The sequence below is a fragment of the Myxocyprinus asiaticus genome, chromosome 4 (assembly GCF_019703515.2).
Source record: "Myxocyprinus asiaticus isolate MX2 ecotype Aquarium Trade chromosome 4, UBuf_Myxa_2, whole genome shotgun sequence".
Classification (NCBI taxonomy): Eukaryota; Metazoa; Chordata; class Actinopteri; order Cypriniformes; family Catostomidae; genus Myxocyprinus; species Myxocyprinus asiaticus.
In genome coordinates, this window is record NC_059347.1 from 60,606,324 (window position 1) to 60,621,233 (window position 14,910).

Consider the following 14,910-nt stretch of genomic DNA (forward strand, 5'->3'; position numbering starts at 1 on the left):
CTTTTGATCAGGGCCATTTGGGTGATTTCTGTTATCATTATGGTTTAAAAAGGAGCCAAACAACTATATGATGATAAATGGCTTCATGTGATCACTATCCTTAAATAAAAGACTGAGCGTGATCAGTCATATTTTCAAAATCAATGCCAAAATTTCACAATTTCTGCCAGGGTATGCAAACTTTTGAGCACAGCTGTATCTATCTATATATCTGTCTGTCTGTCTGTCTGTCTGTCTATCTATCTATATATCTGTCTGTCTGTCTGTCTGTCTATCTATCTATCTATATATCTGTCTGTCTGTCTGTCTGTCTGTCTGTCTATCTATCTATCTATCTATGTGTGTGTGTGTGTGTGTGTGTGTGTATGTACGTCTGAACAGAGCTGTTGCGCATGCGCAGACGGAGCGCAGGAGCAGTTTCTATTGGCCTCGGACACAAACACGCGCACGGACAGAAAAAGTGGTTAAATTGAATCATCTGCAAACTCTAAAATCTTCTGTTTTCACGCTGTATGTCCTCCTGAAACAATACAAACAAGTAAGATGTTTATTTAATGGCTTTGCTATAAAAAACACCAGTGAAATAATGCTAATGCAGCCTGCGTAGCAACTGAATGAATGACGTAAACATCATCATTCTGTCACATTTATATGAAAACACTTAATAATCATGATTTCTCTAATGTTTAGACATGATGTTTGTATTTTAATGTGAAATAAATCTGTTTAGCTGCAGCAGCTTACAATGAGTGAGTTTATATTGTGTATAATTTATATTAATGTTAAATATCACTGTTATTATACTACAGTCTGGTAAATATCTCATAAATATTAGAACAGAGTATTTAATATATTAATATAATTAATTTAGTTGGATAGGCTTTTGAAGCTAAACACTTGTAACCAGTGTTGGGTAAGTTACTCTAAAAAAAGTAATTAATTAATAACTACTAATTACATTTTCTACAGTGTAATTAGATTACTAATTACTCTGTCTGAAAAGTAATTGCATTACTTATTACTAATTACTTTCTAAAACCTCGACCAGATAAAAAAAAAAATACAAGGATAGACATGAAACTGTTCTTTTAATTATTTCAAATATATCTAATAAATTATTCATGAACTGGCCAAAAATTTAAAGGGGCAGCGTTAAATTAGAAAACATATATTTTAACATTTGACGTTAAATTTCGATTTGAAATTCACTATTGTTTTATTTAGAATTGTTCTATAGTCTATACAGTATTTAACACAATTACATCAGAAGTAACTGTAATTAAATTACTGAAAATTAAGAGTAATCCCTTACTTTTGTTCCCAATGAAAAAGTAACTAAATGCATTACATTCAACACTGCTTGTAACGGGATTATGGTAAATTCATGCATCTGTATGTAAATATCAGATATGCAGTATATGTTTTACATGTACGTAATATTTTATGCAATTTAAATTGTGAAGATACTTACCAAATGCAAATGTTTTTATTAATCTTTTATTTTTGTACGTTAAAAAAATTTTTAAATAAAAAAACTGATAAAATTATAAAATGAAATACAGTAAGTACATAATAAAATATAATAAACCGTAGCAGAAATGAGGTATATCATAAAGCCAGTTCACTCCTCTCTGTCATCCCCTCTTACTAATGATATGCATAATAAATGAGGAATGTAATGGAAAGATCTGTTATCTATTCTGCACACTGAGAGAATAATAAAGTACATCTTTGACTTCATATTCTTTCTTACAGGGTGAAATGTCACAGGCCAGCGGCACCCAGAAATCTCACACGAATGCGTCTAAACAGATGGGCGCTCTCAGAGCTAAAGGGCTCATAGACATCAGGATTGATGAAGAGGTTAAAATCGCTGTAAATATTGCACTGGAGAGATTCCAGTACAGTGATGAGAAAGGTTTGAATAACTTTATTCAATTCAACAGTCAGTGTGTTTCTCTCACATCAAAACAGGCTCTTTTATTATTATTATTTATTATTATTTTATTATGTTTGGGTCAGATATGTAGATTTGAGATATTCAGCACATCTCTCTTTTGATTGTAAACGGGAACACTGATATAAGCTTGTTTTTCACATTAAAAAAAATAGCACTTTGTCTGGAAAGGGCACCACCTATACAGTATATCAATGATGGTACTATTATTTTATAGTAGCAGATAAACTGTAAACCCTTTATTTTGAGTAAAACAAATATAATAAGAAGAATACTGACAAATTGTATCTGTTTTTATTCAAAAACATTTTTATTTCAAAATATAAGTGAAAAATAGCGAAAATCCCATAGACTTCCATTGAAAAGGTCCCCTTGCAAATCTTGGGATCAGGACGTCCTATAGAGACTTGCAGATGGTCTCTTTTGACTATCTACAGTTGAAGTCAGAAGTTTACATGCACTTGGGTTGAAGTCATTAAAACAAATTTTTTAACCACTCCACAGATTTCATATGAGCAAACTATAGTTTTGTAAGTCGTTTAAGACATCTACTTTGTGCATGATATGAGTCATTTTTCCAACAATTGTTTACAGACAGATTGGTTCACTTTTAATTGACTATCACAATTCCAGTGGATCAGAAGTTTACATACACTAAGTTAACTGTGCCTTTAAGCAGCTTGGAAAATTCCAGGAAATTATGTCAAGCCTTTAGCCAGTTAGCTTCTGATAGGAGTTGTACTGAATTGGAGGTGTACCTGTGGATGTATTTTAAGGTCAACCTTCAAACTCAGTGCCTCTTTGCTTGACATCATGGGAAAATCAAAAGAAATCAGCCAAGACCTCAGAAAAAAATTGTGGACCTGCACAAGTCTAGTTCATCCTTGTGGGTAATTTCCAAACACCTCATCTGTACAAACAATAGTACACAAGTATAAACACCATGGGTCCACGCAGCCATCATACCGCTCAGGAAGGAGACGCATTCTGTCTCCTAGAGATGAACATAGTTTGGTGCGAAAAGTGCAAATCAATCAAAGAACAACAGCAAAGGACCTTGTGAAGATGCTGGAGGAAACAGGTAGACAAGTATCTATATCCACAGTAAAACGAGTCCTATATCAACATAACCTGAAAGGCTGCTCAGCAAGGAAGAAGCCACTGCTCCAAAACTGCCATAAAAAAACCAGACTACAGTTTGCAAGTGCACATGGGGTCAAAGATCTTGCTTTTTGGAGAAATGTCCTCTGGTCTGATGAAACAAAAATTGTAACTGTTTGGCCATAATGACCATCGTTATGTTTGGAGGAAAAAGGGTGAGGCTTGCAAGCCGAAGAACATCATCCCAACCGTGAAGCATGGGGGTGGCAGCATCATGTTGTGAGGGTGCTTTGCTGCAGGAGGGACTGGTGCACTTCACAAAATAGATGGCATCATTAGGAAGGAAAATTATGTGGATATATTGAAGCAACATCTCATGATATCAGCCAGGAAGTTCAAGCTCGGTCACAAATGGGTCTTCCAAATGGACAATGACCCCAAGCATACCTCCAAAGTTGTGGCAAAATGGCTTAAGGTCAACAAAGTCAAGGTATTGGAGTGGTCATCACAAAGCCCTGACCTCAATCTGATAGAACATTTGTGGGCAGAACTGAAAAAGCGTGTGTGAGCAAGGAGGTCTACAAACCTGACTCAGTTACACCAGTTCTGTCTGGAGGAATGGGACAAAATTCCAGCAACTTATCGTGAGAAGCTTGTGGAAGGATACCCAAAACATTTGACCCAAGTTAAACAATTTAAAGGCAATGCTACCAAATACTAACAAAGTGTATGTAAACTTCTGACCCATTGGGAATGTGATGAAAGAAATAAAAGCTGAAATAAATCATTCTCTCTACTATTATTCTGACATTTCACATTCTTAAAATAAAGTAGTGATCCTAACTGACCTAAGACAGGGAATGTTTTCAACGATTAAATGTCAGGAATTATGAATAACTGAGTTTAAATGTGTTTGGCGAAGTTGTATGCCAACTTCTGACTTCAACTGTATCTTCCGACCATTTAGTAATGCCCTGGTGATCACTCAAAACACCCTGACATTGCATAAATGCAAACAGATATCATAAAAATGTAAAGATTTTTTTTTTTTTACCTATTCTTTTTTTAATTATTGTGGAGAATCTAAATTTTGCATTTTGACCAAACACAAGATTAAGATTAGTTTTTAACTCTTAAATTAGTCAAAAACTGTCCCAACATGACAGGATCGGATAAAGAGCAATTGTTTTGTCTGATAGAGCTGGATTTCCCTTCCTCATTGACCAGTTCTGAGAGAGCATTCATACATCAGCTTGCTCAGTCTCTGGGGTACATCTCAAAAATTCCAGGGTGAGTTGAAGACTTTGCAAATAAAATGCAGATACAGCACTGACTTTTAGGAATTCATTTCAAACGCATGAGCATTAAGTCCAAATACTGGCCCAAAAACAAGGCCCACGTTGCTCAAATTGGAGCCTGAATTGCTCACTCTTGGACACATGGATTCTCACAGATTCTGACTCATAAAGATGAAATGTGTGTGCAAATGTGCAGAAAACGAGATACGTCAAAATGATAACATATTTATAATTAAAAAAAATATTTCCATTACAAACCCAATGCATATTGGGGCTCATATCTATTTATCAATGTGATCACAATGTATTCCTTTTTTTTTTTTATCCCCTTTTTCTGCCTATATGGAATGCCCAATTCCCACTACTTAGTAGGTCCTCGTGGTGGCGTGGTTACCTCAATCTGGGTGGTGGAGGACAAGTCTCAGTTGCCTCCGCTTCTGAGACCGTCAATCCGTGCATCTTATCACGTGACTCGTTGTGCATGACACCGCGGAGACTCACAGCATGTGGAGGCTCATGCTACTCTCCACGATCCATGCACAACTTACCATGCGCCCCATTGAGAGCGAGAACCACTAATCATGACCACGAGGAGGTTACCCCATGTGACTCTACCCTCCCTAGCAACCAGGCCAATTTGGTTGCTTAGGAGACCTGGCTGGAGTCACTCAGCACGCCCTGGATTCGAACTCACGACTCCAGGGTTGGTAGTCAGCGTCAATACTTGCTGAGATACCCAGGCCCCACTCAAAATGATTTCTTAATTAATTTATAGATTTCTCAGTTGATATATTAATTCCTTAAATGAGAATTGTGTGGCTCCAATGGGCCTTCAAATGGTAAAAAATTATCTGTTAAATTAAAATCATGCAATAAACAATTACTATACTATAAAAACAAAACAAAAAACAGAACACCACAATGAACATAACAAATATATATATATATAAAAAGAAGAAAAATAACTATTTCCATAAAATATAATGAAATGTGATTGGTCACGCAGGGATGATTATTGTTGTTCACCCTAATTTTAACAATAGTTTACCGCAAAATGTCCATGTATTCACTTGTTAAACATAATATACATTCTTAAAGATGGAGTGTGTGCAGATGTGCGAAAAACAAGATACGTCAAAATGAAAACATAACATTTATTATAAAGAAAATATAAATAATTTCCAATACAAACCCATTGCATGCTGGGGCTAATGTCTATTTATCAGTGCGAACCTAATTGATTTCTGAATTGGTTTATTGATTATTCAATTGATATAATTTCTTAAATGCTAATTGTGTGGCTCCAGTGGGCCCTCAAACGGTAAAAAAAATCTGTTAAATTTATGGTAAAAATTAGACAGCCGTGGTTGCCAGAAATGTACCTTAAAAAAATATGGTGACCATGTTATAGGCTTTACAGGATGTCATTTTGCATGCATATTCTTGCTAAACATAATATACATTTTTTGCATTAATTATATGGTAAAATAATACTTTTTGCAAATAAAAAAACTTTTTTTATTTTATTTATTTTTTACAATATTTAGCTGTTTTGTTAAATATATATATATATATATATATATATATATATATATATATATATATATATATATATATTTTTTTTTTTTTTTTTTTTTTTTTTTACCGTGTATATTAAGGTTACTGCCCATTAACCAATTAACGTTTGTTTTGTTGTAGCATTTTTACATTCTTTTACCATTAAAATTACAGAATTTTTTTACAGTGCATCATGATGCAACATGAAAGCAACGTGTCGGGTCCTGTTGCTCTCGGGTTCAGGTAGCAAACCTCTATACAGGTATGTAGAGCGGTCTTTAGCAACTGCTTGTGAACTGATTTTGCAGGAAAGGCTCCAGTCGTTATCTCACTGTAAGGAAGAAGGACGGGTCTGAGACATCACGGTCTGTCATGACCTGTTACCTCTCTCAAAACTCCAAACACATGGTGCGAAACCTTCTACAGAGGTTCCCCATCAGCAGTAAAGAGCGCACTGATCTGCTGCCGTGCACCGAGAGAGCTGTCTTCACTTCTTCAGACGCTGGCGGTGAGTTATTGTCTGTATCTTCACTCCATTAGGACAACTTAGCGGACAAACCAATGAGTGTGGGGGTGGTGTGGCGTAGTGGTAAACATAAGGTTGTAGGTTCGAATCCGGCACTTAAGCTATGTGACTTAAGAAAGGTTGTCCCTCTGATAAGTGTGTAGTAAGCCACTTTGCATAACAACAATATGATCTTCTCCTCCATCTGAAAGTGAATGGGTTGCATCTCTGATGTTCTCACACTGATTCTTCATCTCATTTCTTCAGACAGTAAAAACAGAACCAGCGGTCGTCTTAGTCACGGTATTCCTCAGGTTCCTCAGAGGAGAGGCCCATCTGAACTGGACTGTTTTCGGAGAGCACTGCCTGTTTATGAACGCCAGGAAGAAATCATACAAACCATCAAGGAGAACCAGGTGGTGCTGGTTTTGGGTGAGACGGGATCAGGCAAAACCACACAGGTGAATACGACACACAGGAAACACTCTCCGCATGATTATAACAAAAATTATATTTGTTGAATATTCATTTCGATTAATGAGTTTAAATTAAAAAAAACTATTTTGTTGAGGGCAACTGCTTGCTGTATTCTTTATTTAGGCTACACATCCAGAACAAGCTGAGAACTGAGACATAAAACATGCATCAAACTGCACTTAACTCACACTTTAAAGAAAAAAATTCTCTCATTATTTACTCACCCTCATGCCATCCCAGATGTGTTTGACTTTCTTCTGCTGAACATTAGAAGAATATCTCAGCTCTGTAGGTTCATACAATGCAAGTGAACGGTGAACAAAACTTTGAAGCTCCAAAAAGCACATAAAGGCAGCATAGATGTAATCCATACAACTCCAGTGGTTTAATCCATGTCTTCAGAAGTGATATGATAGGTGTGGGTGAGAAACAGGTCAATATTTAAGTCATTTTTTACTATAAATCTCCACTTTCACTTTCACATTCTTCTACTTTTGTTTTTTGGCGATTCACATTCTTCATGCATATCGCCACCTACTGGTCGGGGCTGGTCAAAGGTGGAGATTTATAGTAAATAAGGACTTAAATATTTGTGTATTTCAAACCCACACCTATCATATCGCTTCAGAAGACATGGATTAAACCACTGGAGTCGTATGGATTACTTTTACGCTGTCTTTTTGGGCTTTTTGGAGCTTCAAAGTTGCTTCATTGCTATTGTATTTTTTTTACCAGATATTTGGACATTTTTCTGAAAAGGCACATTTTGTTCAGGTCAAATTGAGTAACCCTAAGAAAACTTCAAAAATTCATGATATTTCTAAAATATATATTTTTTTGCCTTAAAAATATGTTTTAAAACTTTTTTGAAATTAATATAAAAATTTTGTACACACAAAGTGCAAGAAAAGTATTTTAAAACCCTTTATTTGATGGCAACACCTCTTGACATTTTTACAGTCATTAAATCTATTTTTTTGGTAGAAAATACCATAAATGTTTTTTTAAAAATGTATGAAACCAAATTGGACACAAAGATGACATTTCTACGAACTTGCCACGTATGATTTAAACTAGATTTATAAAAGATTTCTCATTAATCTTACTTTGGACAACCTCGTGTGTCACTGACCCTATCACTTTGACAAAGTTATCAGTTAAAGGAATATTCCTTTAAGGATCAGTCCTGAAAGGGTCAGTATTGGTTCTGATTTTATTCTGACAGTGCAAAATTAAATTTTCCATGTTTAATGAGAGATTTAAATAGTCTGAACTGACTCCAGATCTGTGTTCATGTCCAGATCCTTCAGTTTCTCCTGGATGATTGTAGCCAGCATGGAATTCCGTGTCGGATCTTCTGCACTCAGCCCAGGAGACTGGCGACCATCACTGTAGCCGAGCGCGTGGCGGCTGAACGCGGCGAGAAGATCGGACAGATCATCGGCTATCAGATTCGCCTGGAGAGCAGGTACAAAATGTGCATGTTCACGGATTCATTTCCATAAGACATTGAAATAACCGCTAAATGAGTTACTGATGAATTCTGGGCTTTTCATTGCTCATCTTCAGGGTTTCTCCTAAAACTTTACTGACGTTCTGCACAAGTGGAGTTCTGTTGAGGACACTGATGCTCTCTGCTGTTACGCACGTCATTGTGGTGAGAATATTTCTCTGTATCATGGACGGTGAGTTTTCTCGGAGAGCTCGAATAGCTTTCATAGGGTCTGTTTTTGCTCCTATAGGACGAGGTACACGAGCGAGATGGTTTGACCGATTTCTTACTCACTAAGATGAAGGAAGTCCTTCATAAGATGCCCTCACTGAAGCTCATTCTCTCCAGTGCAGCTTTAGGTGTCAATCTGTTCATCAGATACTTTGGAGCCTGTCCTGTTATTTACAGTAAGAGAGCACATGAGAGAAGTGTTTTATATATTTAAACAAAAAATGCAAACATGTTTATACAATATGATGTGTGTTACAGTAATTGTTATGTTGTATTTGAAGTCAAAGGTTGTCCATATGAAGTCAAGCAGTGAAGATATCCTGCGGACAACCGGCTACACAAACAAAGACATGATTAAATACAAGAAAGAGGTGCAGAAAGGTGAATCTCATATAAATATGACGCAACATCATATTAATGCACTAAAAGCACTCTAAACAACACATTAGTAAACGCATAGCAACACCTTGGCAACCACCCAAAACATTCTAGCATTGTGACAGTGTGTTTTGCATGGGAAAACACCACTCACATTTTCTTCTGAAAAGCTTCAACTCTGACATCATGTTTAATCGTCTCGTTGTTTGTTTCAGAGGAGAGACAGCAGACGAATCTGACAGAGTGGTGTGACTCCCGGCAGACGTTTCTACAGCCCGAGTCTCAGAGAGACAAGACGCCCACGTGTGTCCTACAAGACAATGATCTGCTGGATGATGGAGGGGACAGTGTTTTCAGCCAGCTGGTACTTTTACATGATTATACAGCTTCCTAGAGACCTTTACGGGTCATTGTCAACATGAAATTAAAATTCACCTTATTTACTTTCTTATTATGCTTTCTTATCGGTTGTTTCTTAATTCATGTTCCTTGTGCTCGATTCATCAGTGCCCATTATTCTAATGAAAAAAATGTTTGCTTCTGGACTGACATCACTAGAGCTGCAACAATTAATCGATAGAATCGATCATGAAAATCATCGACAACTAATTTCATTATCGATTAGTTGGATGTATGCAGTGATTACGGAGAAGCTCCGTCAGTGATGTCACTTTACAGCCCGGTGAAAAACGTGTTGCATGATGAAACAAAGACAAGTTGATGCGGAGAAAACACAGCCCAAGTTGTCCAGCGCACGAGAGCACTTTATAAACACTTCAAAGAAGATCATAATAAGCATACAGTTTAACGTGGAGTGGTTGCTGCTTCGGGTGCGTTGACAGACTGATTGTTCTGTTTGATGCGCTTAAGAGTTGTTTTTCTCAATTGCATAACTTCCATTTTACTGCTATTTTCTATGTTTTATAATGCATGCATGTTATGAATTCAAAACCAGGTGCGTATTTCCGCATATTTTGCAAAACTGTTTGTCTTTACCACAAGCGAGTCTCCATTAAACTTCACTGAGCAAGCGAGCGCATCCGCGACAATCAAACCGATCACAATGGACAAAGGGAGCGCAATCATATTGATTAAACTCGTGCAACATCATACCTCGATTTCAGTTTCAATGTAATCAATTGTGCAGCTTTCATGGATATCACACTGATGTCTCAGAGGTCAAAGTGTGTCGGTTTTTAATGTGTTTTAGATGGTTTCTCCTCATCATGCGAGCGCATGTAATACAAAGAGACTCTTGGGCGCGAGAGTGAATCTGCACTGCGTTTAATGATGACTGGACTATATTAAACTGTATATAATGTATAATAATGCTAAGGATCCTGATATTTGAAAGTCCTGATAATGCAACATGTAATGTCTGATTTCACCAGTAAATTTATGCCATGGCAAATATTATTTTACTGGATAAGCATACACTACCGTTAAAATGTATTTTTGAAAAGAATAGTTTAGAAACATGTAATCAGTGACAATACTATTTTACAGTATTAATTAAAAATACTTTTAATCCACATATGAATCTAACATAATTATATAGTACATTTTTCTGCAGGGCAGAATTATTAATATTTCTTTTCTGGTGTCACCATTGCCCTCTGCTGGGCTGATTTTAAGTCCCTCTTCATCCCCGATGGATCGTTTTACTCTTTAATGAACAGTACTTTTTAAAAGGAACTGTTTTGGCATGTGTCCTGAAAGTAATGATAATACATTTAAATTTAAATTTAAATATATACAGGTGCATCTCAATAAATTAGAATGTCATGGAAAAGTTCATTTATTTCAGTACTTCAACTCAAATTGTGAAACTCATGTATTAAATAAATTCAATGCACACAGACTGAAGTAGTTTAAGTCTTTGGTTCTTTTAATTGTGATGATTTTGGCTCACATTTAACAAAAACCCACCAATTCTCAATCTCAAAAAATTAGAATACATCATAAGACCAATAAAAAAAACATTTTTAGTGAATTGTTGGTCTTCTGGAAAGTATGTTCATTTACTGTATATGTACTCAATACTTGGTAGGGGCTCCTTTTGCTTTAATTACTGCCTCAATTCGGCGTGGCATGGAGGTGATCAGTTTGTGGCACTGCTGAGGTGGTATGGAAGCCCAGGTTTCTTTGACAGTGGCCTTCAGCTCATCTGCATTTTTTGGTCTCTTGTTTCTCATTTTCCTCTTGACAATACCCCATAGATTCTCTATGGGGTTCAGGTCTGGTGAGTTTGCTGGCCAGTCAAGCACACCAACACCATGGTCATTTAACCAACTTTTGGTGCTTTTGGCAGTGTGGGCAGGTGCCAAATCCTGCTGGAAAATGAAATCAGCATCTTTAAAAAGCTGGTCAGCAGAAGGAAGCCTGAAGTGCTCCAAAATTTCTTGGTAAACGGGTGCAGTGACTTTGGTTTTCAAAAAACACAATGGACCAACACCAGCAGATGACATTGCACCCCAAATCATCACAGACTGTGGAAACTTAACACTGGACTTCAAGCAACTTGGGCTATGAGCTTCTCCACCCTTCCTCCAGACTCTAGGACCTTGGTTTCCAAATGAAATACAAAACTTGCTCTCATCTGAAAAGAGGACTTTGGAACACTGGGCAACAGTCCAGTTCTTCTTCTCCTTAGCCCAGGTAAGACGCCTCTGACGTTGTCTGTGGTTCAGGAGTGGCTTAACAAGAGGAATACGACAACTGTAGCCAAATTCCTTGACATGTCTGTGTGTGGTGGCTCTTGATGCCTTGACCCCAGCTTCAGTCCATTCCTTGTGAAGTTCACCCAAATTCTTGAATCGATTTTGCTTGACAATCCTCATAAGGCTGCGGTTCTCTCGGTTGGTTGTACATCTTTTTCTTCCACACTTTTTCCTTCCACTCAACTTTCTGTTAACATGCTTGGATACAGCACTCTGTGAACAGCCAGCTTCTTTGGCAATGAATGTTTGTGGCTTACCCTCCTTGTGAAGGGTGTCAATGATTGTCTTCTGGACAACTGTCAGATCAGCAGATTGTGTAGCCTAGTGAACCAAACTGAGAGACCATTTTGAAGGCTCAGGAAACGTTTGCAGGTGTTTTGAGTTGATTAGCTGATTGGCATGTCACCATATTCTAATTTTTTGAGATAGTGAATTGGTGGGTTTTTGTTAAATGTGAGCCAAAATCATCACAATTAAAAGAACCAAAGACTTAAACTACTTCAGTCTGTGTGCATTGAATTTATTTAATACACGAGTTTCACAATTTGAGTTGAATTACTGAAATAAATTAACTTTTCCATGACATTCTAATTTATTGAGATGCACCTGTATATATTTTTTTCAATTTGGAATGCCCAATTCCCAATGTGCTTTTAAGTCCTTGTGGTCACGTAGTGATTTGCCTCAGTCCGGGTGAAGGAGGACGAATTCCAGTTGCCTCTGCGTCTGAGATCATCAACCCGTGCATCTTATCATGTGGCTTGTTGAGCGTGTTGCCATGGAGACAGCACGTGTGGAGGCTTCACGCCATCCACTGCGGCAAGCATGCTCAACTCACCACACGCCCCACCGAGAATGAACCACATTATAGCGACCACAAGGAGGTTTCCTCATGTGACTCTACCCTTCCTAGCAACCGGGCCAATTTGGTTGCTTAGGAGACCTGGCTGGAGTCAGCATGCCCTGGGATTCGAACTAGCGAACTAGTGAACTAGTGAACTCCAGGGGTGATAGCCAGCGTCTTTACCACTGAGCTACCCAGGCCCTTTATCATTTCTGTTTTTGATCTGATTAATCGATTAATCGAAGAAATAATCGAAGACTAGTTGATTAATCGAAGAAATAATCGAAGACTAATCGATTAATCGAAGAAATAAGCGAAGACTAGTTGATTAATCGAAGAATAATGGAAGATTAATCGATCAGCCAAAGAAATAATCGAAGATTAATCGATTAATCGAAGAATTAATCGAAGCTTAATCGATTAATCGAAGAAATAATTGAAGATTAATCGATTATCAAAATAATCGTTAGTTACAGCCCTAGGTTTTTGATTATGTGTTAAGTCAAATAACTACTTTGCAATTGTTTTAAGCCACATCCACACTAATATTTTTGTTTGAAAACGCAATGGTTCTTCTACGTTTCCGCCTCACATCCGAACTCGATTAGCGTTTTCCTTAACCAAGCGCTTAAAAAAAAATCGCTGTTCAATACCGCATACTTTGGAAAACTATGAGTTTTCAAATGAAAACTGGTTAGCGTGGATGTGGCCAAACACCCCATCTACACCGGACGCAAGCGATGCGTCGTGTCAAAAGCAAATAGATCCCATTATAATCAATGAAGCTGTCTACATTGGAAGCATCCTTCATTTTTTAGCATTAAATATATCTCAGAAATATGTCACTTCACAGACGTAGAATGGGTTGTGAATGCCATATATCAGTCTGAAGTGTATTAAAAAAATATAAAAGCTTTTCTGTTGCGTGTGTTTAGAGTGAAAAGGACGCGTCTACACTAGAACCCTGGCTGCTCGGGGAAATGGATGCCTGCATCTCCAATATTTTCCTGAAACATGATGCCGATGCCTTCATACAGCTCTTCAACCTGATCCTGAATGAGAGCATCAGTGGTACTGAACTCTTATACACTCATACAGATCCACTACTGTAAATGTTCAGGTTTGATGTGTTGTCATGTGGTTGTGCTCTTTCAGTGGACTACAGTCACAGTGAGACAAGCGCCACTCCTCTGATGGTGGCCGCAGGCCGAGGGTTCATCAGTCAGATGGAGCAGCTCTTGAGTAGGGGTGCAAATGTCAACATCAAAGCCTCAAATGGCTGGTGAGGAATCAGTGAAATTTTTTTTAAACAAAAACAAAGCGACACAAAAATTGTCATTCATGCATGTTCCTTCTAAATTATTCAATCTGAAACACTAAAGCGCAATAGTTTCATATGGCTTGTGTTAACATTCAGAAAGGGGGAGGCTGCCGTTATGATTTGTTATTGCAGATATGGACATTAGAAGAATTCCATTATGCATATCTCTCAGGGCACATGATCGGGACTTCTGCATACCATGCCATATTATGACAATATCCTTAAAACCTTTATATAAAGCATAAAAACAACGTTTTGACTGATGGAACATGTAGTAAATAAATACACAAATGATTACGGAAACGTATATTTTCCAAGCTTTCTTGTATTTTTTTATGTTTGCTTTTAAAAAGCATTATGGAAAAGACAGCTGTCACTGCAACTTTCATTTGCTCCATGCTGCATAGAGCCTAAATCTATAATTAACCTGCTTTCTGCCTCGTTCTATGAATGGAATCCATAGAAGATTAGTAAAAAAGCTGTTATAACCACTCGATGATTGTTGAAAGTGGTGTCTGGCTAGCACCAGCTGTAGTTTGTCGTCATTACTCAGCAACATGTAGCAGTGGAGTCGGACACCAAGCAGGAACGGAGCTGGACCTGGCAGGCTCTGGTAATTTAGGGATATGAGTCCCGAGGTTAAGATTGGGAAACAAATAGAATAATATTAGCGTAGATGCCATTTAATTTATTGCAGAGTTATAGATTATGAGAAATGTTTCTGGTTCCAGCAGACCTAACTAAAGCAGCCTAATTGTGAGTTGATGGATAAATTAGGTGTATGTCTGGCTAAATAGATGAGTCTTTAGTCTAGACTTAAACTGAGTATGTCTGCGTCTCGAACAGTGTTAGGGAGAATATTCCATAGTTTAGGAGCCAAATATGAAAAGGATCTACCTCCTTTTGTGGATTTTGATATTCAAGGAACTGTTAACAGGCCAGAATTTTGTGATCGTAATGAACGTGATGGAATATAGCGTGGTAGAAGGTCACTTAAGTACTGCAGAGCTAGACCATTCAAAGCTTTGT

The 14,910-nt window shown here is 37.4% G+C and overlaps 1 pseudogene; it reads left to right on the forward strand.

The window, feature by feature from the left end:
* Window positions 1–440: 440 nt before the first annotated feature.
* On the forward strand, window positions 441–13,846 carry LOC127440028 (3'-5' RNA helicase YTHDC2-like; annotated as a pseudogene).
* The last annotated feature ends 1,064 nt before the right edge of the window (window positions 13,847–14,910 follow it).